We start from the raw sequence: 25,702 nt of genomic DNA, 5'->3' as shown, positions 1-25,702 counted from the left end.
GAAAACAGGGATCTGAGTACAAATTTCAGTGGGACTTATCTGAACATTACAATTTTCTTTTCCATTCAGTTCTTAAAAGTTTTATTTGGAACAACATCACATTTACTTATAAACATGTAAAAATCAACCTGTACATATGTATCTCTGTATATATAGCTATATGTCTCTGTATATTTATAGGAACATATAAACATATAGATTATAAAAATAAATATAATTAGTGGAGGTGAAAATCATGAACAGTTGTTGCCTCTCAGCATTTGAAACATGAGTTTCTACTTCTTTCTCTTTTATATGTCCTGAAATTGAGATAGTCACTTTTTACTCATTATTGATCCAACAATACAGTTGATGTATACAAAGCATATCATATGATTTGTGAATGAAGTTCAAAAATGAGAATTTGATCAGTACCTGTCATGCCTCCGACCAAAAGCTTATATTTTACTATTGGAGATCAACTGTTGTAAATCAGCATGAAAAACATTTTCTTTTCACGATTTCCATACTAATATAAAACAACATTTTTACTAGCTGAATGAGATCATCATTTGGGTTCCTCTATGTCTGATTGAAGAAAACTTCTCATTCAAAATGTGCTATTTTCGCCTTATCAATAGCGGGAAAGATTAAAAAAGTGATGCTGTGAATCACCCGTCTGAAATGCGTTTGAGAAAATCAGGATATGCTTTTATAATGGCTAACTACTTTGTGAAGAAATTTGATGTCAAAGTATTGTAAAGTTTGTATTGATGTAACTTGTTCAAGCTGATGGACATTTTGAAAGCATTCAATAATTGACTCTTTCAACCTACTGGTGTTGGATTTGAGCTATCAATGAACAAAGATGAAGAAATGGAAAAGCTCAAGAGTAATAAAAAAAGTCCCTCCAAGGTTTCAAATCGGATCATTGGATGCAAAGTCCAAATTGCCAACCATTGCTCTATTGAGCCACCCATGCAGGAGACAGAGACATTGCTTCAGTAGTCTGGAAATGTAGAGTGTTTTATTATGCTACAGGCAAAGATGAACATTGTGATATAACTTTTATATTCAGATAAACATTTGAATATTTAACACTTTTATAGAGAATATAGCTGAAAAGAATCAAATCACATTAAATCTCTATCCACTATGACCATTCAAATGAGATATCTTTTTATCAATATATGAGAAGGACATCACTGATGCGCTCTCTTTTGTCTCAATGGAAAAGGCACTCTTGTGTGAGAGGGTTCCATGGTGTAATGGTTAGCACACTGGAATCTGAATCCAGCGATCCGAGTTCAAATCTCGGTGGGACCTACTACAATTATGAGATTCACTGTTTAACTCATTTTTTAGAATTTGGTCTAGAAAAAACCTAATATCAATGTTTTATACTGATGCGTATGAACGCATAAGTATGTATAGATGCATACATAGCTTTATCCATCTAGATAGCTGTTAGACAATATGAACATATCAATTATTCATAAACATAAATATTGAAGCTGAACCTAGAAACTGTTCTTTCACATCCACATTGTAAACATGAGTTTATTTTCCTTTCTCATCTATATGGCCAGTAATGAGATAGTTCATTTTTGCTGATTTCTTAGCTGACAACATGCTGGACTTACACAGTGCATTTCATTGTGAATTTCTTTGAAAGTGAATTTCAGATTCACACCTTTGACATGTCTTTCAAAAGATTCAACTTTATTGGTTGTGGATTTACTGTTGAAAATCAGTGTGTAAAATCTTTGTACGTCTGAATTTCAAGATTATTATTCAAACTGCACATCTTCGGTCCCCGTAATACAAAGTTTGACTCCTCAAGTTTTGTTTTAATGAATGCTTTGCAATTAAAAAGTTCCTTGTTCCCCTTATCAATAACAGTAAGATTTTAAAAAGTAATGTCGTGCATCAGGCCCATGTGATGAGTTTGAGAAACCAGAGTGAGTTTGTAAAATCTCTCATTAGTTTGAGCCATTTAGTTTCCAGGTATTGTAAAAATTCTATTATTTGCTCACATCTAGTAAACTTTTAGAGTATAATCAATACATTAATTTTTCACCCTACCGGTATTAGATATGTGATATTAATGAATACACTTGAAAGAAAATGATTTGGTCAAGAGTCATAAAATGGTCCCACCGAGATTTGAACTCGGATCATTGGATTCAAAGTCCAAAGTGCTAACCATTACACCATGGAACCTCCCATGTGAAAGGAGTGCAAACTGCTGCAGCAATGTGGAAATGTCAAAGTTTTTAATATTCTACTGTCAAAGAGAAACTGAATTGGATTGCTTTCCTATTCTGGTAAACTTTTGCATATTGAACTATGTTGGGGAAGGATGTTGCCCAAAAGACTCAAATAACGTTATAACTCTGTTGAACAGTGGTTTTTATGTGAGATAATATTTTTCAATGAAAGATAAGTTGCCCCCTGAGGCAAATCTCTTCTGTCAAAATGGAAAGCTCACCCTGGTACGGGAGGGTGGATGGTGTCGTGGTTAGCACTCTGGACTCTGAAAACAGGGATCTGAGTACAAATTTCAGTGGGACTTATCTGAACATTACAATTTTCTTTTCCATTCAGTTCTTAAAAGTTTTATTTGGAACAACATCACATTTACTTATAAACATGTAAAAATCAACCTGTACATATGTATCTCTGTATATATAGCTATATGTCTCTGTATATTTATAGGAACATATAAACATATAGATTATAAAAATAAATATAATTAGTGGAGGTGAAAATCATGAACAGTTGTTGCCTCTCAGCATTTGAAACATGAGTTTCTACTTCTTTCTCTTTTATATGTCCTGAAATTGAGATAGTCACTTTTTACTCATTATTGATCCAACAATACAGTTGATGTATACAAAGCATATCATATGATTTGTGAATGAAGTTCAAAAATGAGAATTTGATCAGTACCTGTCATGCCTCCGACCAAAAGCTTATATTTTACTATTGGAGATCAACTGTTGTAAATCAGCATGAAAAACATTTTCTTTTCACGATTTCCATACTAATATAAAACAACATTTTTACTAGCTGAATGAGATCATCATTTGGGTTCCTCTATGTCTGATTGAAGAAAACTTCTCATTCAAAATGTGCTATTTTCGCCTTATCAATAGCGGGAAAGATTAAAAAAGTGATGCTGTGAATCACCCGTCTGAAATGCGTTTGAGAAAATCAGGATATGATTTTATAATGGCTAACTACTTTGTGAAGAAATTTGATGTCAAAGTATTGTAAAGTTTGTATTGATGTAACTTGTTCAAGCTGATGGACATTTTGAAAGCATTCAATAATTGACTCTTTCAACCTACTGGTGTTGGATTTGAGCTATCAATGAACAAAGATGAAGAAATGGAAAAGCTCAAGAGTAATAAAAAAAGTCCCTCCAAGGTTTCAAATCGGATCATTGGATGCAAAGTCCAAATTGCCAACCATTGCTCTATCGAGCCACCCATGCAGGAGACAGAGACATTGCTTCAGTAGTCTGGAAATGTAGACTGTTTTATTATGCTACAGGCAAAGATGAACATTGTGATATAACTTTTATATTCAGATAAACATTTGAATATTTAACACTTTTATAGAGAATATAGCTGAAAAGAATCAAATCACATTAAATCTCTATCCACTATGACCATTCAAATGAGATATCTTTTTATCAATATATGAGAAGGACATCACTGATGCGCTCTCTTTTGTCTCAATGGAAAAGGCACTCTTGTGTGAGAGGGTTCCATGGTGTAATGGTTAGCACACTGGAATCTGAATCCAGCGATCCGAGTTCAAATCTCGGTGGGACCTACTACAATTATGAGATTCACTGTTTAACTCATTTTTTAGAATTTGGTCTAGAAAAAACCTAATATCAATGTTTTATACTGATGCGTATGAACGCATAAGTATGTATAGATGCATACATAGCTTTATCCATCTAGATAGCTGTTAGACAATATGAACATATCAATTATTCATAAACATAAATATTGAAGCTGAACCTAGAAACTGTTCTTTCACATCCACATTGTAAACATGAGTTTATTTTCCTTTCTCATCTATATGGCCAGTAATGAGATAGTTCATTTTTGCTGATTTCTTAGCTGACAACATGCTGGACTTACACAGTGCATTTCATTGTGAATTTCTTTGAAAGTGAATTTCAGATTCACACCTTTGACATGTCTTTCAAAAGATTCAACTTTATTGGTTGTGGATTTACTGTTGAAAATCAGTGTGTAAAATCTTTGTACGTCTGAATTTCAAGATTATTATTCAAACTGCACATCTTCGGTCCCCGTAATACAAAGTTTGACTCCTCAAGTTTTGTTTTAATGAATGCTTTGCAATTAAAAAGTTCCTTGTTCCCCTTATCAATAACAGTAAGATTTTAAAAAGTAATGTCGTGCATCAGGCCCATGTGATGAGTTTGAGAAACCAGAGTGAGTTTGTAAAATCTCTCATTAGTTTGAGCCATTTAGTTTCCAGGTATTGTAAAAATTCTATTATTTGCTCACATCTAGTAAACTTTTAGAGTATAATCAATACATTAATTTTTCACCCTACCGGTATTAGATATGTGATATTAATGAATACACTTGAAAGAAAATGATTTGGTCAAGAGTCATAAAATGGTCCCACCGAGATTTGAACTCGGATCATTGGATTCAAAGTCCAAAGTGCTAACCATTACACCATGGAACCTCCCATGTGAAAGGAGTGCAAACTGCTGCAGCAATGTGGAAATGTCAAAGTTTTTAATATTCTACTGTCAAAGAGAAACTGAATTGGATTGCTTTCCTATTCTGGTAAACTTTTGCATATTGAACTATGTTGGGGAAGGATGTTGCCCAAAAGACTCAAATAACGTTATAACTCTGTTGAACAGTGGTTTTTATGTGAGATAATATTTTTCAATGAAAGATAAGTTGCCCCCTGAGGCAAATCTCTTCTGTCAAAATGGAAAGCTCACCCTGGTACGGGAGGGTGGATGGTGTCGTGGTTAGCACTCTGGACTCTGAAAACAGGGATCTGAGTACAAATTTCAGTGGGACTTATCTGAACATTACAATTTTCTTTTCCATTCAGTTCTTAAAAGTTTTATTTGGAACAACATCACATTTACTTATAAACATGTAAAAATCAACCTGTACATATGTATCTCTGTATATATAGCTATATGTCTCTGTATATTTATAGGAACATATAAACATATAGATTATAAAAATAAATATAATTAGTGGAGGTGAAAATCATGAACAGTTGTTGCCTCTCAGCATTTGAAACATGAGTTTCTACTTCTTTCTCTTTTATATGTCCTGAAATTGAGATAGTCACTTTTTACTCATTATTGATCCAACAATACAGTTGATGTATACAAAGCATATCATATGATTTCTGAATGAAGTTCAAAAATGAGAATTTGATCAGTACCTGTCATGCCTCCGACCAAAAGCTTATATTTTACGATTGGAGATCAACTGTTGTAAATCAGCATGAAAAACATTTTCTTTTCACGATTTCCATACTAATATAAAACAACATTTTTACTAGCTGAATGAGATCATCATTTGGGTTCCTCTATGTCTGATTGAAGAAAACTTCTCATTCAAAATGTGCTATTTTCGCCTTATCAATAGCGGGAAAGATTAAAAAAGTGATGCTGTGAATCACCCGTCTGAAATGCGTTTGAGAAAATCAGGATATGCTTTTATAATGGATAACTACTTTGTGAAGAAATTTGATGTCAAAGTATTGTAAAGTTTGTATTGATGTAACTTGTTCAAGCTGATGGACATTTTGAAAGCATTCAATAATTGACTCTTTCAACCTACTGGTGTTGGATTTGAGCTATCAATGAACAAAGATGAAGAAATGGAAAAGCTCAAGAGTAATAAAAAAAGTCCCTCCAAGGTTTCAAATCGGATCATTGGATGCAAAGTCCAAATTGCCAACCATTGCTCTATCGAGCCACCCATGCAGGAGACAGAGACATTGCTTCAGTAGTCTGGAAATGTAGACTGTTTTATTATGCTACAGGCAAAGATGAACATTGTGATATAACTTTTATATTCAGATAAACATTTGAATATTTAACACTTTTATAGAGAATATAGCTGAAAAGAATCAAATCACATTAAATCTCTATCCACTATGACCATTCAAATGCGATATCTTTTTATCAATATAAGAGAAGGACATCACTGATGCGCTCTCTTTTGTCTCAATGGAAAAGGCACTCTTGTGTGAGAGGGTTCCATGGTGTAATGGTTAGCACACTGGACTCTGAATCCAGCGATCCGCGTTCAAATCTCGGTGGGACCTACTACAATTATGAGATTCACTGTTTAACTCATTTTTTAGAATTTGGTCTAGAAAAAACCTAATATCAATGTTTTATACTGATGCGTATGAACGCATAAGTATGTATAGATGCATACATAGCTTTATCCATCTAGATAGCTGTTAGACAATATGAACATATCAATTATTCATAAACATAAATATTGAAGCTGAACCTAGAAACTGTTCTTTCACATCCACATTGTAAACATGAGTTTATTTTCCTTTCTCATCTATATGGCCAGTAATGAGATAGTTCATTTTTGCTGATTTCTTAGCTGACAACATGCTGGACTTACACAGTGCATTTCATTGTGAATTTCTTTGAAAGTGAATTTCAGATTCACACCTTTGACATGTCTTTCAAAAGATTCAACTTTATTGGTTGTGGATTTACTGTTGAAAATCAGTGTGTAAAATCTTTGTACGTCTGAATTTCAAGATTATTATTCAAACTGCACATCTTCGGTCCCCGTAATACAAAGTTTGACTCCTCAAGTTTTGTTTTAATGAATGCTTTGCAATTAAAAAGTTCCTTGTTCCCCTTATCAATAACAGTAAGATTTTAAAAAGTAATGTCGTGCATCAAGCCCCTGTGATGAGTTTGAGAAACCAGAGTGAGTTTGTAAAATCTCTCATTATTTTGAGCCATTTAGTTTCCAGGTATTGTAAAAATTCTATTATTTGCTCACATCTAGTAAACTTTTAGAGTATAATCAATAAATTAATTTTTCACCCTACCGGTATTAGATATGTGATATTAATGAATACACTTGAAAGAAAATGATTTGGTCAAGAGTCATAAAATGGTCCCACCGAGATTTGAACTCGGATCATTGGATTCAAAGTCCAAAGTGCTAACCATTACACCATGGAACCTCCCATGTGAAAGGAGTGCAAACTGCTGCAGCAATGTGGAAATGTCAAAGTTTTTAATATTCTACTGTCAAAGAGAAACTGAATTGGATTGCTTTCCTATTCTGGTAAACTTTTGCATATTGAACTATGTTGGGGAAGGATGTTGCCCAAAAGACTCAAATAACGTTATAACTCTGTTGAACAGTGGTTTTTATGTGAGATAATATTTTTCAATGAAAGATAAGTTGCCCCCTGAGGCAAATCTCTTCTGTCAAAATGGAAAGCTCACCCTGGTACGGGAGGGTGGATGGTGTCGTGGTTAGCACTCTGGACTCTGAAAACAGGGATCTGAGTACAAATTTCAGTGGGACTTATCTGAACATTACAATTTTCTTTTCCATTCAGTTCTTAAAAGTTTTATTTGGAACAACATCACATTTACTTATAAACATGTAAAAATCAACCTGTACATATGTATCTCTGTATATATAGCTATATGTCTCTGTATATTTATAGGAACATATAAACATATAGATTATAAAAATAAATATAATTAGTGGAGGTGAAAATCATGAACAGTTGTTGCCTCTCAGCATTTGAAACATGAGTTTCTACTTCTTTCTCTTTTATATGTCCTGAAATTGAGATAGTCACTTTTTACTCATTATTGATCCAACAATACAGTTGATGTATACAAAGCATATCATATGATTTGTGAATGAAGTTCAAAAATGAGAATTTGATCAGTACCTGTCATGCCTCCGACCAAAAGCTTATATTTTACTATTGGAGATCAACTGTTGTAAATCAGCATGAAAAACATTTTCTTTTCACGATTTCCATACTAATATAAAACAACATTTTTACTAGCTGAATGAGATCATCATTTGGGTTCCTCTATGTCTGATTGAAGAAAACTTCTCATTCAAAATGTGCTATTTTCGCCTTATCAATAGCGGGAAAGATTAAAAAAGTGATGCTGTGAATCACCCGTCTGAAATGCGTTTGAGAAAATCAGGATATGATTTTATAATGGCTAACTACTTTGTGAAGAAATTTGATGTCAAAGTATTGTAAAGTTTGTATTGATGTAACTTGTTCAAGCTGATGGACATTTTGAAAGCATTCAATAATTGACTCTTTCAACCTACTGGTGTTGGATTTGAGCTATCAATGAACAAAGATGAAGAAATGGAAAAGCTCAAGAGTAATAAAAAAAGTCCCTCCAAGGTTTCAAATCGGATCATTGGATGCAAAGTCCAAATTGCCAACCATTGCTCTATCGAGCCACCCATGCAGGAGACAGAGACATTGCTTCAGTAGTCTGGAAATGTAGACTGTTTTATTATGCTACAGGCAAAGATGAACATTGTGATATAACTTTTATATTCAGATAAACATTTGAATATTTAACACTTTTATAGAGAATATAGCTGAAAAGAATCAAATCACATTAAATCTCTATCCACTATGACCATTCAAATGAGATATCTTTTTATCAATATAAGAGAAGGACATCACTGATGCGCTCTCTTTTGTCTCAATGGAAAAGGCACTCTTGTGTGAGAGGGTTCCATGGTGTAATGGTTAGCACACTGGACTCTGAATCCAGCGATCCGAGTTCAAATCTCGGTGGGACCTACTACAATTATGAGATTCACTGTTTAACTCATTTTTTAGAATTTGGTCTAGAAAAAACCTAATATCAATGTTTTATACTGATGCGTATGAACGCATAAGTATGTATAGATGCATACATAGCTTTATCCATCTAGATAGCTGTTAGACAATATGAACATATCAATTATTCATAAACATAAATATTGAAGCTGAACCTAGAAACTGTTCTTTCACATCCACATTGTAAACATGAGTTTATTTTCCTTTCTCATCTATATGGCCAGTAATGAGATAGTTCAGTTTTGCTGATTTCTTAGCTGACAACATGCTGGACTTACACAGTGCATTTCATTGTGAATGTCTTTAAAAGTGAATTTCAGATTCACACCTTTGACATGTCTTTCAAAAGATTCAACTTTATTGGTTGTGGATTTACTGTTGAAAATCAGTGTGTAAAATCTTTGTACGTCTGAATTTCAAGATTATTATTCAAACTGCACATCTTCGGTCCCCGTAATACAAAGTTTGACTCCTCAAGTTTTGTTTTAATGAATGCTTTGCAATTAAAAAGTTCCTTGTTCCCCTTATCAATAACAGTAAGATTTTAAAAAGTAATATCGTGCATCAGGCCCCTGTGATGAGTTTGAGAAACCAGAGTGAGTTTGTAAAATCTCTCATTATTTTGAGCCATTTAGTTTCCAGGTATTGTAAAAATTCTATTATTTGCTCACATCTAGTAAACTTTTAGAGTATAATCAATACATTAATTTTTCACCCTACCGGTATTAGATATGTGATATTAATGAATACACTTGAAAGAAAATGATTTGGTCAAGAGTCATAAAATGGTCCCACCGAGATTTGAACTCGGATCATTGGATTCAAAGTCCAAAGTGCTAACCATTACACCATGGAACCTCCCATGTGAAAGGAGTGCAAACTGCTGCAGCAATGTGGAAATGTCAAAGTTTTTAATATTCTACTGTCAAAGAGAAACTAAATTGGATTGCTTTCCTATTCTGGTAAACTTTTGCATATTGAACTATGTTGGGGAAGGATGTTGCCCAAAAGACTCAAATAACGTTATAACTCTGTTGAACAGTGGTTTTTATGTGAGATAATATTTTTCAATGAAAGATAAGTTGCCCCCTGAGGCAAATCTCTTCTGTCAAAATGGAAAGCTCACCCTGGTACGGGAGGGTGGATGGTGTCGTGGTTAGCACTCTGGACTCTGAAAACAGGGATCTGAGTACAAATTTCAGTGGGACTTATCTGAACATTACAATTTTCTTTTCCATTCAGTTCTTAAAAGTTTTATTTGGAACAACATCACATTTACTTATAAACATGTAAAAATCAACCTGTACATATGTATCTCTGTATATATAGCTATATGTCTCTGAATATTTATAGGAACATATAAACATATAGATTATAAAAATAAATATAATTAGTGGAGGTGAAAATCATGAACAGTTGTTGCCTCTCAGCATTTGAAACATGAGTTTCTACTTCTTTCTCTTTTATATGTCCTGAAATTGAGATAGTCACTTTTTACTCATTATTGATCCAACAATACAGTTGATGTATACAAAGCATATCATATGATTTGTGAATGAAGTTCAAAAATGAGAATTTGATCAGTACCTGTCATGCCTCCGACCAAAAGCTTATATTTTACTATTGGAGATCAACTGTTGTAAATCAGCATGAAAAACATTTTCTTTTCACGATTTCCATACTAATATAAAACAACATTTTTACTAGCTGAATGAGATCATCATTTGGGTTCCTCTATGTCTGATTGAAGAAAACTTCTCATTCAAAATGTGCTATTTTCGCCTTATCAATAGCGGGAAAGATTAAAAAAGTGATGCTGTGAATCACCCGTCTGAAATGCGTTTGAGAAAATCAGGATATGATTTTATAATGGCTAACTACTTTGTGAAGAAATTTGATGTCAAAGTATTGTAAAGTTTGTATTGATGTAACTTGTTCAAGCTGATGGACATTTTGAAAGCATTCAATAATTGACTCTTTCAACCTACTGGTGTTGGATTTGAGCTATCAATGAACAAAGATGAAGAAATGGAAAAGCTCAAGAGTAATAAAAAAAGTCCCTCCAAGGTTTCAAATCGGATCATTGGATGCAAAGTCCAAATTGCCAACCATTGCTCTATCGAGCCACCCATGCAGGAGACAGAGACATTGCTTCAGTAGTCTGGAAATGTAGACTGTTTTATTATGCTACAGGCAAAGATGAACATTGTGATATAACTTTTATATTCAGATAAACATTTGAATATTTAACACTTTTATAGAGAATATAGCTGAAAAGAATCAAATCACATTAAATCTCTATCCACTATGACCATTCAAATGAGATATCTTTTTATCAATATATGAGAAGGACATCACTGATGCGCTCTCTTTTGTCTCAATGGAAAAGGCACTCTTGTGTGAGAGGGTTCCATGGTGTAATGGTTAGCACACTGGAATCTGAATCCAGCGATCCGAGTTCAAATCTCGGTGGGACCTACTACAATTATGAGATTCACTGTTTAACTCATTTTTTAGAATTTGGTCTAGAAAAAACCTAATATCAATGTTTTATACTGATGCGTATGAACGCATAAGTATGTATAGATGCATACATAGCTTTATCCATCTAGATAGCTGTTAGACAATATGAACATATCAATTATTCATAAACATAAATATTGAAGCTGAACCTAGAAACTGTTCTTTCACATCCACATTGTAAACATGAGTTTATTTTCCTTTCTCATCTATATGGCCAGTAATGAGATAGTTCATTTTTGCTGATTTCTTAGCTGACAACATGCTGGACTTACACAGTGCATTTCATTGTGAATTTCTTTGAAAGTGAATTTCAGATTCACACCTTTGACATGTCTTTCAAAAGATTCAACTTTATTGGTTGTGGATTTACTGTTGAAAATCAGTGTGTAAAATCTTTGTACGTCTGAATTTCAAGATTATTATTCAAACTGCACATCTTCGGTCCCCGTAATACAAAGTTTGACTCCTCAAGTTTTGTTTTAATGAATGCTTTGCAATTAAAAAGTTCCTTGTTCCCCTTATCAATAACAGTAAGATTTTAAAAAGTAATGTCGTGCATCAGGCCCCTGTGATGAGTTTGAGAAACCAGAGTGAGTTTGTAAAATCTCTCATTAGTTTGAGCCATTTAGTTTCCAGGTATTGTAAAAATTCTATTATTTGCTCACATCTAGTAAACTTTTAGAGTATAATCAATACATTAATTTTTCACCCTACCGGTATTAGATATGTGATATTAATGAATACACTTGAAAGAAAATGATTTGGTCAAGAGTCATAAAATGGTCCCACCGAGATTTGAACTCGGATCATTGGATTCAAAGTCCAAAGTGCTAACCATTACACCATGGAACCTCCCATGTGAAAGGAGTGCAAACTGCTGCAGCAATGTGGAAATGTCAAAGTTTTTAATATTCTACTGTCAAAGAGAAACTGAATTGGATTGCTTTCCTATTCTGGTAAACTTTTGCATATTGAACTATGTTGGGGAAGGATGTTGCCCAAAAGACTCAAATAACGTTATAACTCTGTTGAACAGTGGTTTTTATGTGAGATAATATTTTTCAATGAAAGATAAGTTGCCCCCTGAGGCAAATCTCTTCTGTCAAAATGGAAAGCTCACCCTGGTACGGGAGGGTGGATGGTGTCGTGGTTAGCACTCTGGACTCTGAAAACAGGGATCTGAGTACGAATTTCAGTGGGACTTATCTGAACATTACAATTTTCTTTTCCATTCAGTTCTTAAAAGTTTTATTTGGAACAACATCACATTTACTTATAAACATGTAAAAATCAACCTGTACATATGTATCTCTGTATATATAGCTATATGTCTCTGTATATTTATAGGAACATATAAACATATAGATTATAAAAATAAATATAATTAGTGGAGGTGAAAATCATGAACAGTTGTTGCCTCTCAGCATTTGAAACATGAGTTTCTATTTCTTTCTCTTTTATATGTCCTGAAATTGAGATAGTCACTTTTTACTCATTATTGATCCAACAATACAGTTGATGTATACAAAGCATATCATATGATTTGTGAATGAAGTTCAAAAATGAGAATTTGATCAGTACCTGTCATGCCTCCGACCAAAAGCTTATATTTTACGATTGGAGATCAACTGTTGTAAATCAGCATGAAAAACATTTTCTTTTCACGATTTCCATACTAATATAAAACAACATTTTTACTAGCTGAATGAGATCATCATTTGGGTTCCTCTATGTTTGATTGAAGAAAACTTCTCATTCAAAATGTGCTATTTTCGCCTTATCAATAGCGGGAAAGCTTAAAAAAGTGATGCTGTGAATCACCCGTCTGAAATGCGTTTGAGAAAATCAGGATATGATTTTATAATGGCTAACTACTTTGTGAAGAAATTTGATGTCAAAGTATTGTAAAGTTTGTATTGATGTAACTTGTTCAAGCTGATGGACATTTTGAAAGCATTCAATAATTGACTCTTTCAACCTACTGGTGTTGGATTTGAGCTATCAATGAACAAAGATGAAGAAATGGAAAAGCTCAAGAGTAATAAAAAAAGTCCCTCCAAGGTTTCAAATCGGATCATTGGATGCAAAGTCCAAATTGCCAACCATTGCTCTATCGAGCCACCCATGCAGGAGACAGAGACATTGCTTCAGTAGTCTGGAAATGTAGACTGTTTTATTATGCTACAGGCAAAGGTGAACATTGTGATATAACTTTTATATTCAGATAAACATTTGAATATTTAACACTTTTATAGAGAATATAGCTGAAAAGAATCAAATCACATTAAATCTCTATCCACTATGACCATTCAAATGAGATATCTTTTTATCAATATAAGAGAAGGACATCACTGATGCGCTCTCTTTTGTCTCAATGGAAAAGGCACTCTTGTGTGAGAGGGTTCCATGGTGTAATGGTTAGCACACTGGACTCTGAATCCAGCGATCCGAGTTCAAATCTCGGTGGGACCTACTACAATTATGAGATTCACTGTTTAACTCATTTTTTAGAATTTGGTCTAGAAAAAACCTAATATCAATGTTTTATACTGATGCGTATGAACGCATAAGTATGTATAGATGCATACATAGCTTTATCCATCTAGATAGCTGTTAGACAATATGAACATATCAATTATTCATAAACATAAATATTGAAGCTGAACCTAGAAACTGTTCTTTCACATCCACATTGTAAACATGAGTTTATTTTCCTTTCTCATCTATATGGCCAGTAATGAGATAGTTCATTTTTGCTGATTTCTTAGCTGACAACATGCTGGACTTACACAGTGCATTTCATTGTGAATTTCTTTGAAAGTGAATTTCAGATTCACACCTTTGACATGTCTTTCAAAAGATTCAACTTTATTGGTTGTGGATTTACTGTTGAAAATCAGTGTGTAAAATCTTTGTACGTCTGAATTTCAAGATTATTATTCAAACTGCACATCTTCGGTCCCCGTAATACAAAGTTTGACTCCTCAAGTTTTGTTTTAATGAATGCTTTGCAATTAAAAAGTTCCTTGTTCCCCTTATCAATAACAGTAAGATTTTAAAAAGTAATGTCGTGCATCAGGCCCCTGTGATGAGTTTGAGAAACCAGAGTGAGTTTGTAAAATCTCTCATTAGTTTGAGCCATTTAGTTTCCAGGTATTGTAAAAATTCTATTATTTGCTCACATCTAGTAAACTTTTAGAGTATAATCAATACATTAATTTTTCACCCTACCGGTATTAGATATGTGATATTAATGAATACACTTGAAAGAAAATGATTTGGTCAAGAGTCATAAAATGGTCCCACCGAGATTTGAACTCGGATCATTGGATTCAAAGTCCAAAGTGCTAACCATTACACCATGGAACCTCCCATGTGAAAGGAGTGCAAACTGCTGCAGCAATGTGGAAATGTCAAAGTTTTTAATATTCTACTGTCAAAGAGAAACTGAATTGGATTGCTTTCCTATTCTGGTAAACTTTTGCATATTGAACTATGTTGGGGAAGGATGTTGCCCAAAAGACTCAAATAACGTTATAACTCTGTTGAACAGTGGTTTTTATGTGAGATAATATTTTTCAATGAAAGATAAGTTGCCCCCTGAGGCAAATCTCTTCTGTCAAAATGGAAAGCTCACCCTGGTACGGGAGGGTGGATGGTGTCGTGGTTAGCACTCTGGACTCTGAAAACAGGGATCTGAGTACAAATTTCAGTGGGACTTATCTGAACATTACAATTTTCTTTTCCATTCAGTTCTTAAAAGTTTTATTTGGAACAACATCACATTTACTTATAAACATGTAAAAATCAACCTGTACATATGTATCTCTGTATATATAGCTATATGTCTCTGAATATTTATAGGAACATATAAACATATAGATTATAAAAATAAATATAATTAGTGGAGGTGAAAATCATGAACAGTTGTTGCCTCTCAGCATTTGAAACATGAGTTTCTACTTCTTTCTCTTTTATATGTCCTGAAATTGAGATAGTCACTTTTTACTCATTATTGATCCAACAATACAGTTGATGTATACAAAGCATATCATATGATTTGTGAATGAAGTTCAAAAATGAGAATTTGATCAGTACCTGTCATGCCTCCGACCAAAAGCTTATATTTTACTATTGGAGATCAACTGTTGTAAATCAGCATGAAAAACATTTTCTTTTCACGATTTCCATACTAATATAAAACAACATTTTTACTAGCTGAATGAGATCATCATTTGGGTTCCTCTATGTCTGATTGAAGAAAACTTCTCATTCAAAATGTGCTATTTTCGCCTTATCAATAGCGGGAAAGATTAAAAAAGTGATGCTGTGAATCACCCGTCTGAAATGCGTTTGAGAAAATCAGGATATGATTTTATAATGGCTAACTACTTTGTGAAGAAATTTGATGTCAAAGTATTGTAAAGTTTGTATTGATGTAAGTTGTTCAAGCTGATGGACATTTTGAAAGCATTCAATAATTGACTCTTTCAACCTACTGGTGTTGGATTTGAGCTATCAATGAACAAAGATGAAGAAATGGAAAAGCTCAAGAGTAATAAAAAAAGTCCCTCCAAGGTTTCAAATCGGATCATTGGATGCAAAGTCCAAATTGCCAACCATTGCTCTATCGAGCCACCCATGCAGGAGACAGAGACATTGCTTCAGTAGTCTGGAAATGTAGACTGTTTTATTATGCTACAGGCAAAGATGAACATTGTGATATAACTTTTATATTCAGATAAACATTTGAATATTTAACACTTTTATAGAGAATATAGCTGAAAAGAATCAAATCACATTAAATCTCTATCCACTATGACCATTCAAATGAGATATCTTTTTATCAATATAAGAGAAGGACATCACTGATGCGCTCTCTTTTGTCTCAATGGAAAAGGCACTCTTGTGTGAGAGGGTTCCATGGTGTAATGGTTAGCACACTGGACTCTGAATCCAGCGATCCGAGTTCAAATCTCGGTGGGACCTACTACAATTATGAGATTCACTGTTTAACTCATTTTTTAGAATTTGGTCTAGAAAAAACCTAATATCAATGTTTTATACTGATGCGTATGAACGCATAAGTATGTATAGATGCATACATAGCTTTATCCATCTAGATAGCTGTTAGACAATATGAACATATCAATTATTCATAAACATAAATATTGAAGCTGAACCTAGAAACTGTTCTTTCACATCCACATTGTAAACATGAGTTTATTTTCCTTTCTCATCTATATGGCCAGTAATGAGATAGTTCAGTTTTGCTGATTTCTTAGCTGACAACATGCTGGACTTACACAGTGCATTTCATTGTGAATGTCTTTAAAAGTGAATTTCAGATTCACACCTTTGACATGTCTTTCAAAAGATTCAACTTTATTGGTTGTGGATTTACTGTTGAAAATCAGTGTGTAAAATCTTTGTACGTCTGAATTTCAAGATTATTATTCAAACTGCACATCTTCGGTCCCCGTAATACAAAGTTTGACTCCTCAAGTTTTGTTTTAATGAATGCTTTGCAATTAAAAAGTTCCTTGTTCCCCTTATCAATAACAGTAAGATTTTAAAAAGTAATATCGTGCATCAGGCCCCTGTGATGAGTTTGAGAAACCAGAGTGAGTTTGTAAAATCTCTCATTATTTTGAGCCATTTAGTTTCCAGGTATTGTAAAAATTCTATTATTTGCTCACATCTAGTAAACTTTTAGAGTATAATCAATACATTAATTTTTTACCCTACCGGTATTAGATATGTGATATTAATGAATACACTTGAAAGAAAATGATTTGGTCAAGAGTCATAAAATGGTCCCACCGAGATTTGAACTCGGATCATTGGATTCAAAGTCCAAAGTGCTAACCATTACACCATGGAACCTCCCATGTGAAAGGAGTGCAAACTGCTGCAGCAATGTGGAAATGTCAAAGTTTTTAATATTCTACTGTCAAAGAGAAACTGAATTGGATTGCTTTCCTATTCTGGTAAACTTTTGCATATTGAACTATGTTGGGGAAGGATGTTGCCCAAAAGACTCAAATAACGTTATAACTCTGTTGAACAGTGGTTTTTATGTGAGATAATATTTTTCAATGAAAGATAAGTTGCCCCCTGAGGCAAATCTCTTCTGTCAAAATGGAAAGCTCACCCTGGTACGGGAGGGTGGATGGTGTCGTGGTTAGCACTCTGGACTCTGAAAACAGGGATCTGAGTACAAATTTCAGTGGGACTTATCTGAACATTACAATTTTCTTTTCCATTCAGTTCTTAAAAGTTTTATTTGGAACAACATCACATTTACTTATAAACATGTAAAAATCAACCTGTACATATGTATCTCTGTATATATAGCTATATGTCTCTGTATATTTATAGGAACATATAAACATATAGATTATAAAAATAAATATAATTAGTGGAGGTGAAAATCATGAACAGTTGTTGCCTCTCAGCATTTGAAACATGAGTTTCTACTTCTTTCTCTTTTATATGTCCTGAAATTGAGATAGTCACTTTTTACTCATTATTGATCCAACAATACAGTTGATGTATACAAAGCATATCATATGATTTGTGAATGAAGTTCAAAAATGATAATTTGATCAGTACCTGTCATGCCTCCGACCAAAAGCTTATATTTTACTATTGGAGATCAACTGTTGTAAATCAGCATGAAAAACATTTTCTTTTCACGATTTCCATACTAATATAAAACAACATTTTTACTAGCTGAATGAGATCATCATTTGGGTTCCTCTATGTCTGATTGAAGAAAACTTCTCATTCAAAATGTGCTATTTTCGCCTTATCAATAGCGGGAAAGATTAAAAAAGTGATGCTGTGAATCACCCGTCTGAAATGCGTTTGAGAAAATCAGGATATGATTTTATAATGGCTAACTACTTTGTGAAGAAATTTGATGTCAAAGTATTGTAAAGTTTGTATTGATGTAAGTTGTTCAAGCTGATGGACATTTTGAAAGCATTCAATAATTGACTCTTTCAACCTACTGGTGTTGGATTTGAGCTATCAATGAACAAAGATGAAGAAATGGAAAAGCTCAAGAGTAATAAAAAAAGTCCCTCCAAGGTTTCAAATCGGATCATTGGATGCAAAGTCCAAATTGCCAACCATTGCTCTATCGAGCCACCCATGCAGGAGACAGAGACATTGCTTCAGTAGTCTGGAAATGTAGACTGTTTTATTATGCTACAGGCAAAGATGAACATTGTGATATAACTTTTATATTCAGATAAACATTTGAATATTTAACACTTTTATAGAGAATATAGCTGAAAAGAATCAAATCACATTAAATCTCTATCCACTATGACCATTCAAATGAGATATCTTTTTATCAATATAAGAGAAGGACATCACTGATGCGCTCTCTTTTGTCTCAATGGAAAAGGCACTCTTGTGTGAGAGGGTTCCATGGTGTAATGGTTAGCACACTGGACTCTGAATCCAGCGATCCGAGTTCAAATCTCGGTGGGACCTACTACAATTATGAGATTCACTGTTTAACTCATTTTTTAGAATTTGGTCTAGAAAAAACCTAATATCAATGTTTTATACTGATGCGTATGAACGCATAAGTATGTATAGATGCATACATAGCTTTATCCATCTAGATAGCTGTTAGACAATATGAACATATCAATTATTCATAAACATAAATATTGAAGCTGAACCTAGAAACTGTTCTTTCACATCCACATTGTAAACATGAGTTTATTTTCCTTTCTCATCTATATGGCCAGTAATGAGATAGTTCAGTTTTGCTGATTTCTTAGCTGACAACATGCTGGACTTACACAGTGCATTTCATTGTGAATGTCTTTAAAAGTGAATTTCAGATTCACACCTTTGACATGTCTTTCAAAAGATTCAACTTTATTGGTTGTGGATTTACTGTTGAAAATCAGTGTGTAAAATCTTTGTACGTCTGAATTTCAAGATTATTATTCAAACTGCACATCTTCGGTCCCCGTAATACAAAGTTTGACTCCTCAAGTTTTGTTTTAATGAATGCTTTGCAATTAAAAAGTTCCTTGTTCCCCTTATCAATAACAGTAAGATTTTAAAAAGTAATATCGTGCATCAGGCCCCTGTGATGAGTTTGAGAAACCAGAGTGAGTTTGTAAAATCTCTCATTATTTTGAGCCATTTAGTTTCCAGGTATTGTAAAAATTCTATTATTTGCTCACATCTAGTAAACTTTTAGAGTATAATCAATACATTAATTTTTTACCCTACCGGTATTAGATATGTGATATTAATGAATACACTTGAAAGAAAATGATTTGGTCAAGAGTCATAAAATGGTCCCACCGAGATTTGAACTCGGATCATTGGATTCAAAGTCCAAAGTGCTAACCATTACACCATGGAACCTCCCATGTGAAAGGAGTGCAAACTGCTGCAGCAATGTGGAAATGTCAAAGTTTTTAATATTCTACTGTCAAAGAGAAACTGAATTGGATTGCTTTCCTATTCTGGTAAACTTTTGCATATTGAACTATGTTGGGGAAGGATGTTGCCCAAAAGACTCAAATAACGTTATAACTCTGTTGAACAGTGGTTTTTATGTGAGATAATATTTTTCAATGAAAGATAAGTTGCCCCCTGAGGCAAATCTCTTCTGTCAAAATGGAAAGCTCACCCTGGTACGGGAGGGTGGATGGTGTCGTGGTTAGCACTCTGGACTCTGAAAACAGGGATCTGAGTACAAATTTCAGTGGGACTTATCTGAACATTACAATTTTCTTTTCCATTCAGTTCTTAAAAGTTTTATTTGGAACAACATCACATTTACTTATAAACATGTAAAAATCAACCTGTACATATGTATCTCTGTATATATAGCTATATGTCTCTGTATATTTATAGGAACATATAAACATATAGATTATAAAAATAAATATAATTAGTGGAGGTGAAAATCATGAACAGTTGTTGCCTCTCAGCATTTGAAACATGAGTTTCTACTTCTTTCTCTTTTATATGTCCTGAAATTGAGATAGTCACTTTTTACTCATTATTGATCCAACAATACAGTTGATGTATACAAAGCATATCATATGATTTGTGAATGAAGTTCAAAAATGAGAATTTGATCAGTACCTGTCATGCCTCCGACCAAAAGCTTATATTTTACTATTGGAGATCAACTGTTGTAAATCAGCATGAAAAACATTTTCTTTTCACGATTTCCATACTAATATAAAACAACATTTTTACTAGCTGAATGAGATCATCATTTGGGTTCCTCTATGTCTGATTGAAGAAAACTTCTCATTCAAAATGTGCTATTTTCGCCTTATCAATAGCGGGAAAGATTAAAAAAGTGATGCTGTGAATCACCCGTCTGAAATGCGTTTGAGAAAATCAGGATATGATTTTATAATGGCTAACTACTTTGTGAAGAAATTTGATGTCAAAGTATTGTAAAGTTTGTATTGATGTAACTTGTTCAAGCTGATGGACATTTTGAAAGCATTCAATAATTGACTCTTTCAACCTACTGGTGTTGGATTTGAGCTATCAATGAACAAAGATGAAGAAATGGAAAAGCTCAAGAGTAATAAAAAAAGTCCCTCCAAGGTTTCAAATCGGATCATTGGATGCAAAGTCCAAATTTCCAACCATTGCTCTATCGAGCCACCCATGCAGGAGACAGAGACATTGCTTCAGTAGTCTGGAAATGTAGACTGTTTTATTATGCTACAGGCAAAGATGAACATTGTGATATAACTTTTATATTCAGATAAACATTTGAATATTTAACACTTTTATAGAGAATATAGCTGAAAAGAATCAAATCACATTAAATCTCTATCCACTATGACCATTCAAATGAGATATCTTTTTATCAATATAAGAGAAGGACATCACTGATGCGCTCTCTTTTGTCTCAATGGAAAAGGCACTCTTGTGTGAGAGGGTTCCATGGTGTAATGGTTAGCACACTGGACTCTGAATCCAGCGATCCGAGTTCAAATCTCGGTGGGACCTACTACAATTATGAGATTCACTGTTTAACTCATTTTTTAGAATTTGGTCTAGAAAAAACCTAATATCAATGTTTTATACTGATGCGTATGAACGCATAAGTATGTATAGATGCATACATAGCTTTATCCATCTAGATAGCTGTTAGACAATATGAACATATCAATTATTCATAAACATAAATATTGAAGCTGAACCTAGAAACTGTTCTTTCACATCCACATTGTAAACATGAGTTTATTTTCCTTTCTCATCTATATGGCCAGTAATGAGATAGTTCATTTTTGCTGATTTCTTAGCTGACAACATGCTGGACTTACACAGTGCATTTCATTGTGAATTGCTTTGAAAGTGAATTTCAGATTCACACCTTTGACATGTCTTTCAAAAGATTCAACTTTATTGGTTGTGGATTTACTGTTGAAAATCAATGTGTAAAATCTTTGTACGTCTGAATTTCAAGATTATTATTCAAACTGCACATCTTCGGTCCCCGTAATACAAAGTTTGACTCCTCAAGTTTTGTTTTAATGAATGCTTTGCAATTAAAAAGTTCCTTGTTCCCCTTATCAATAACAGTAAGATTTTAAAAAGTAATGTCGTGCATCAGGCCCCTGTGATGAGTTTGAGAAACCAGAGTGAGTTTGTAAAATCTCTCATTATTTTGAGCCATTTAGTTTCCAGGTATTGTAAAAATTCTATTATTTGCTCACATCTAGTAAATTTTTAGAGTATAATCAATACATTAATTTTTCACCCTACCGGTATTAGATATGTGATATTAATGAATACACTTGAAAGAAAATGATTTGGTCAAGAGTCATAAAATGGTCCCACCGAGATTTGAACTCGGATCATTGGATTCAAAGTCCAAAGTGCTAACCATTACACCATGGAACCTCCCATGTGAAAGGAGTGCAAACTGCTGCAGCAATGTGGAAATGTCAACGTTTTTAATATTCTACTGTCAAAGAGAAACTGAATTGGATTGCTTTCCTATTCTGATAAACTTTTGCATATTGAACTATGTTGGGGAAGGATGTTGCCCAAAAGACTCAAATAACGTTATAACTCTGTTGAACAGTGGTTTTTATGTGAGATAATATTTTTCAATGAAAGATAAGTTGCCCCCTGAGGCAAATCTCTTCTGTCAAAATGGAAAGCTCACCCTGGTACGGGAGGGTGGATGGTGTCGTGGTTAGCACTCTGGACTCTGAAAACAGGGATCTGAGTACAAATTTCAGTGGGACTTATCTGAACATTACAATTTTCTTTTCCATTCAGTTCTTAAAAGTTTTATTTGGAACAACATCACATTTACTTATAAACATGTAAAAATCAACCTGTACATATGTATCTCTGTATATATAGCTATATGTCTCTGTATATTTATAGGAACATATAAACATATAGATTATAAAAATAAATATAATTAGTGGAGGTGAAAATCATGAACAGTTGTTGCCTCTCAGCATTTGAAACATGAGTTTCTACTTCTTTCTCTTTTATATGTCCTGAAATTGAGATAGTCACTTTTTACTCATTATTGATCCAACAATACAGTTGATGTATACAAAGCATATCATATGATTTCTGAATGAAGTTCAAAAATGAGAATTTGATCAGTACCTGTCATGCCTCCGACCAAAAGCTTATATTTTACGATTGGAGATCAACTGTTGTAAATCAGCATGAAAAACATTTTCTTTTCACGATTTCCATACTAATATAAAACAACATTTTTACTAGCTGAATGAGATCATCATTTGGGTTCCTCTATGTTTGATTGAAGAAAACTTCTCATTCAAAATGTGCTATTTTCGCCTTATCAATAGCGGGAAAGCTTAAAAAAGTGATGCTGTGAATCACCCGTCTGAAATGCGTTTGAGAAAATCAGGATATGATTTTATAATGGCTAACTACTTTGTGAAGAAATTTGATGTCAAAGTATTGTAAAGTTTGTATTGATGTAACTTGTTCAAGCTGATGGACATTTTGAAAGCATTCAATAATTGACTCTTTCAACCTACTGGTGTTGGATTTGAGCTATCAATGAACAAAGATGAAGAAATGGAAAAGCTCAAGAGTAATAAAAAAAGTCCCTCCAAGGTTTCAAATCGGATCATTGGATGCAAAGTCCAAATTGCCAACCATTGCTCTATCGAGCCACCCATGCAGGAGACAGAGACATTGCTTCAGTAGTCTGGAAATGTAGACTGTTTTATTATGCTACAGGCAAAGATGAACATTGTGATATAACTTTTATATTCAGATAAACATTTGAATATTTAACACTTTTATAGAGAATATAGCTGAAAAGAATCAAATCACATTAAATCTCTATCCACTATGACCATTCAAATGAGATATCTTTTTATCAATATAAGAGAAGGACATCACTGATGCGCTCTCTTTTGTCTCAATGGAAAAGGCACTCTTGTGTGAGAGGGTTCCATGGTGTAATGGTTAGCACACTGGACTCTGAATCCAGCGATCCGAGTTCAAATCTCGGTGGGACCTACTACAATTATGAGATTCACTGTTTAACTCATTTTTTAGAATTTGGTCTAGAAAAAACCTAATATCAATGTTTTATACTGATGCGTATGAACGCATAAGTATGTATAGATGCATACATAGCTTTATCCATCTAGATAGCTGTTAGACAATATGAACATATCAATTATTCATAAACATAAATATTGAAGCTGAACCTAGAAACTGTTCTTTCACATCCACATTGTAAACATGAGTTTATTTTCCTTTCTCATCTATATGGCCAGTAATGAGATAGTTCATTTTTGCTGATTTCTTAGCTGACAACATGCTGGACTTACACAGTGCATTTCATTGTGAATTTCTTTGAAAGTGAATTTCAGATTCACACCTATGACATGTCTTTCAAAAGATTCAACTTTATTGGTTGTGGATTTACTGTTGAAAATCAGTGTGTAAAATCTTTGTACGTCTGAATTTCAAGATTATTATTCAAACTGCACATCTTCGGTCCCCGTAATACAAAGTTTGACTCCTCAAGTTTTGTTTTAATGAATGCTTTGCAATTAAAAAGTTCCTTGTTCCCCTTATCAATAACAGTAAGATTTTAAAAAGTAATGTCGTGCATCAGGCCCCTGTGATGAGTTTGAGAAACCAGAGTGAGTTTGTAAAATCTCTCATTATTTTGAGCCATTTAGTTTCCAGGTATTGTAAAAATTCTATTATTTGCTCACATCTAGTAAATTTTTAGAGTATAATCAATACATTAATTTTTCACCCTACCGGTATTAGATATGTGATATTAATGAATACACTTGAAAGAAAATGATTTGGTCAAGAGTCATAAAATGGTCCCACCGAGATTTGAACTCGGATCATTGGATTCAAAGTCCAAAGTGCTAACCATTACACCATGGAACCTCCCATGTGAAAGGAGTGCAAACTGCTGCAGCAATGTGGAAATGTCAACGTTTTTAATATTCTACTGTCAAAGAGAAACTGAATTGGATTGCTTTCCTATTCTGATAAACTTTTGCATATTGAACTATGTTGGGGAAGGATGTTGCCCAAAAGACTCAAATAACGTTATAACTCTGTTGAACAGTGGTTTTTATGTGAGATACTATTTTTCAATGAAAGATAAGTTGCCCCCTGAGGCAAATCTCTTCTGTCAAAATGGAAAGCTCACCCTGGTACGGGAGGGTGGATGGTGTCGTGGTTAGCACTCTGGACTCTGAAAACAGGGATCTGAGTACAAATTTCAGTGGGACTTATCTGAACATTACAATTTTCTTTTCCATTCAGTTCTTAAAAGTTTTATTTGGAACAACATCACATTTACTTATAAACATGTAAAAATCAACCTGTACATATGTATCTCTGTATATATAGCTATATGTCTCTGTATATTTATAGGAACATATAAACATATAGATTATAAAAATAAATATAATTAGTGGAGGTGAAAATCATGAACAGTTGTTGCCTCTCAGCATTTGAAACATGAGTTTCTACTTCTTTCTCTTTTATATGTCCTGAAATTGAGATAGTCACTTTTTACTCATTATTGATCCAACAATACAGTTGATGTATACAAAGCATATCATATGATTTCTGAATGAAGTTCAAAAATGAGAATTTGATCAGTACCTGTCATGCCTCCGACCAAAAGCTTATATTTTACGATTGGAGATCAACTGTTGTAAATCAGCATGAAAAACATTTTCTTTTCACGATTTCCATACTAATATAAAACAACATTTTTACT

At 33.5% G+C, this 25,702-nt stretch overlaps 16 non-coding genes across 16 annotated transcripts; 6 read left to right on the top strand and 10 right to left on the bottom strand.

Annotated features, from left to right (window-relative positions):
- Positions 1-2,130: 2,130 nt before the first annotated feature.
- Positions 2,131-2,202, bottom strand: TRNAQ-UUG (transfer RNA glutamine (anticodon UUG)). Its single transcript has one exon. It is a non-coding gene; the product is annotated as a tRNA-Gln (tRNA).
- Positions 2,203-4,647: 2,445 nt separating this feature from the next.
- Positions 4,648-4,719, bottom strand: TRNAQ-UUG (transfer RNA glutamine (anticodon UUG)). The gene has a single exon. It is a non-coding gene; the product is annotated as a tRNA-Gln (tRNA).
- A 2,445-nt stretch (positions 4,720-7,164) lies between these two features.
- On the bottom strand, positions 7,165-7,236 carry TRNAQ-UUG (transfer RNA glutamine (anticodon UUG)). Its single transcript has one exon. It is a non-coding gene; the product is annotated as a tRNA-Gln (tRNA).
- Positions 7,237-8,784: 1,548 nt separating this feature from the next.
- TRNAQ-CUG (transfer RNA glutamine (anticodon CUG)) lies at positions 8,785-8,856 on the top strand. Its single transcript has one exon. It is a non-coding gene; the product is annotated as a tRNA-Gln (tRNA).
- Positions 8,857-9,681: 825 nt separating this feature from the next.
- TRNAQ-UUG (transfer RNA glutamine (anticodon UUG)) lies at positions 9,682-9,753 on the bottom strand. The gene has a single exon. It is a non-coding gene; the product is annotated as a tRNA-Gln (tRNA).
- A 2,445-nt stretch (positions 9,754-12,198) lies between these two features.
- TRNAQ-UUG (transfer RNA glutamine (anticodon UUG)) lies at positions 12,199-12,270 on the bottom strand. The gene has a single exon. It is a non-coding gene; the product is annotated as a tRNA-Gln (tRNA).
- A 1,548-nt stretch (positions 12,271-13,818) lies between these two features.
- On the top strand, positions 13,819-13,890 carry TRNAQ-CUG (transfer RNA glutamine (anticodon CUG)). The gene has a single exon. It is a non-coding gene; the product is annotated as a tRNA-Gln (tRNA).
- Positions 13,891-14,715: 825 nt separating this feature from the next.
- On the bottom strand, positions 14,716-14,787 carry TRNAQ-UUG (transfer RNA glutamine (anticodon UUG)). Its single transcript has one exon. It is a non-coding gene; the product is annotated as a tRNA-Gln (tRNA).
- Positions 14,788-16,335: 1,548 nt separating this feature from the next.
- Positions 16,336-16,407, top strand: TRNAQ-CUG (transfer RNA glutamine (anticodon CUG)). The gene has a single exon. It is a non-coding gene; the product is annotated as a tRNA-Gln (tRNA).
- Positions 16,408-17,232: 825 nt separating this feature from the next.
- Positions 17,233-17,304, bottom strand: TRNAQ-UUG (transfer RNA glutamine (anticodon UUG)). Its single transcript has one exon. It is a non-coding gene; the product is annotated as a tRNA-Gln (tRNA).
- A 1,548-nt stretch (positions 17,305-18,852) lies between these two features.
- TRNAQ-CUG (transfer RNA glutamine (anticodon CUG)) lies at positions 18,853-18,924 on the top strand. The gene has a single exon. It is a non-coding gene; the product is annotated as a tRNA-Gln (tRNA).
- An 825-nt stretch (positions 18,925-19,749) lies between these two features.
- On the bottom strand, positions 19,750-19,821 carry TRNAQ-UUG (transfer RNA glutamine (anticodon UUG)). The gene has a single exon. It is a non-coding gene; the product is annotated as a tRNA-Gln (tRNA).
- Positions 19,822-21,369: 1,548 nt separating this feature from the next.
- Positions 21,370-21,441, top strand: TRNAQ-CUG (transfer RNA glutamine (anticodon CUG)). Its single transcript has one exon. It is a non-coding gene; the product is annotated as a tRNA-Gln (tRNA).
- An 825-nt stretch (positions 21,442-22,266) lies between these two features.
- TRNAQ-UUG (transfer RNA glutamine (anticodon UUG)) lies at positions 22,267-22,338 on the bottom strand. Its single transcript has one exon. It is a non-coding gene; the product is annotated as a tRNA-Gln (tRNA).
- A 1,548-nt stretch (positions 22,339-23,886) lies between these two features.
- TRNAQ-CUG (transfer RNA glutamine (anticodon CUG)) lies at positions 23,887-23,958 on the top strand. Its single transcript has one exon. It is a non-coding gene; the product is annotated as a tRNA-Gln (tRNA).
- Positions 23,959-24,783: 825 nt separating this feature from the next.
- TRNAQ-UUG (transfer RNA glutamine (anticodon UUG)) lies at positions 24,784-24,855 on the bottom strand. Its single transcript has one exon. It is a non-coding gene; the product is annotated as a tRNA-Gln (tRNA).
- Between the last annotated feature and the right edge of the window lie 847 nt (positions 24,856-25,702).

The sequence above is a fragment of the Triturus cristatus genome, chromosome 5_2 (assembly GCF_964204655.1).
Source record: "Triturus cristatus chromosome 5_2, aTriCri1.1, whole genome shotgun sequence".
Classification (NCBI taxonomy): Eukaryota; Metazoa; Chordata; class Amphibia; order Caudata; family Salamandridae; genus Triturus; species Triturus cristatus.
Note: the sequence above shows the minus strand (reverse complement) of the source record. Positions and strands in the feature narration are given on the sequence as shown.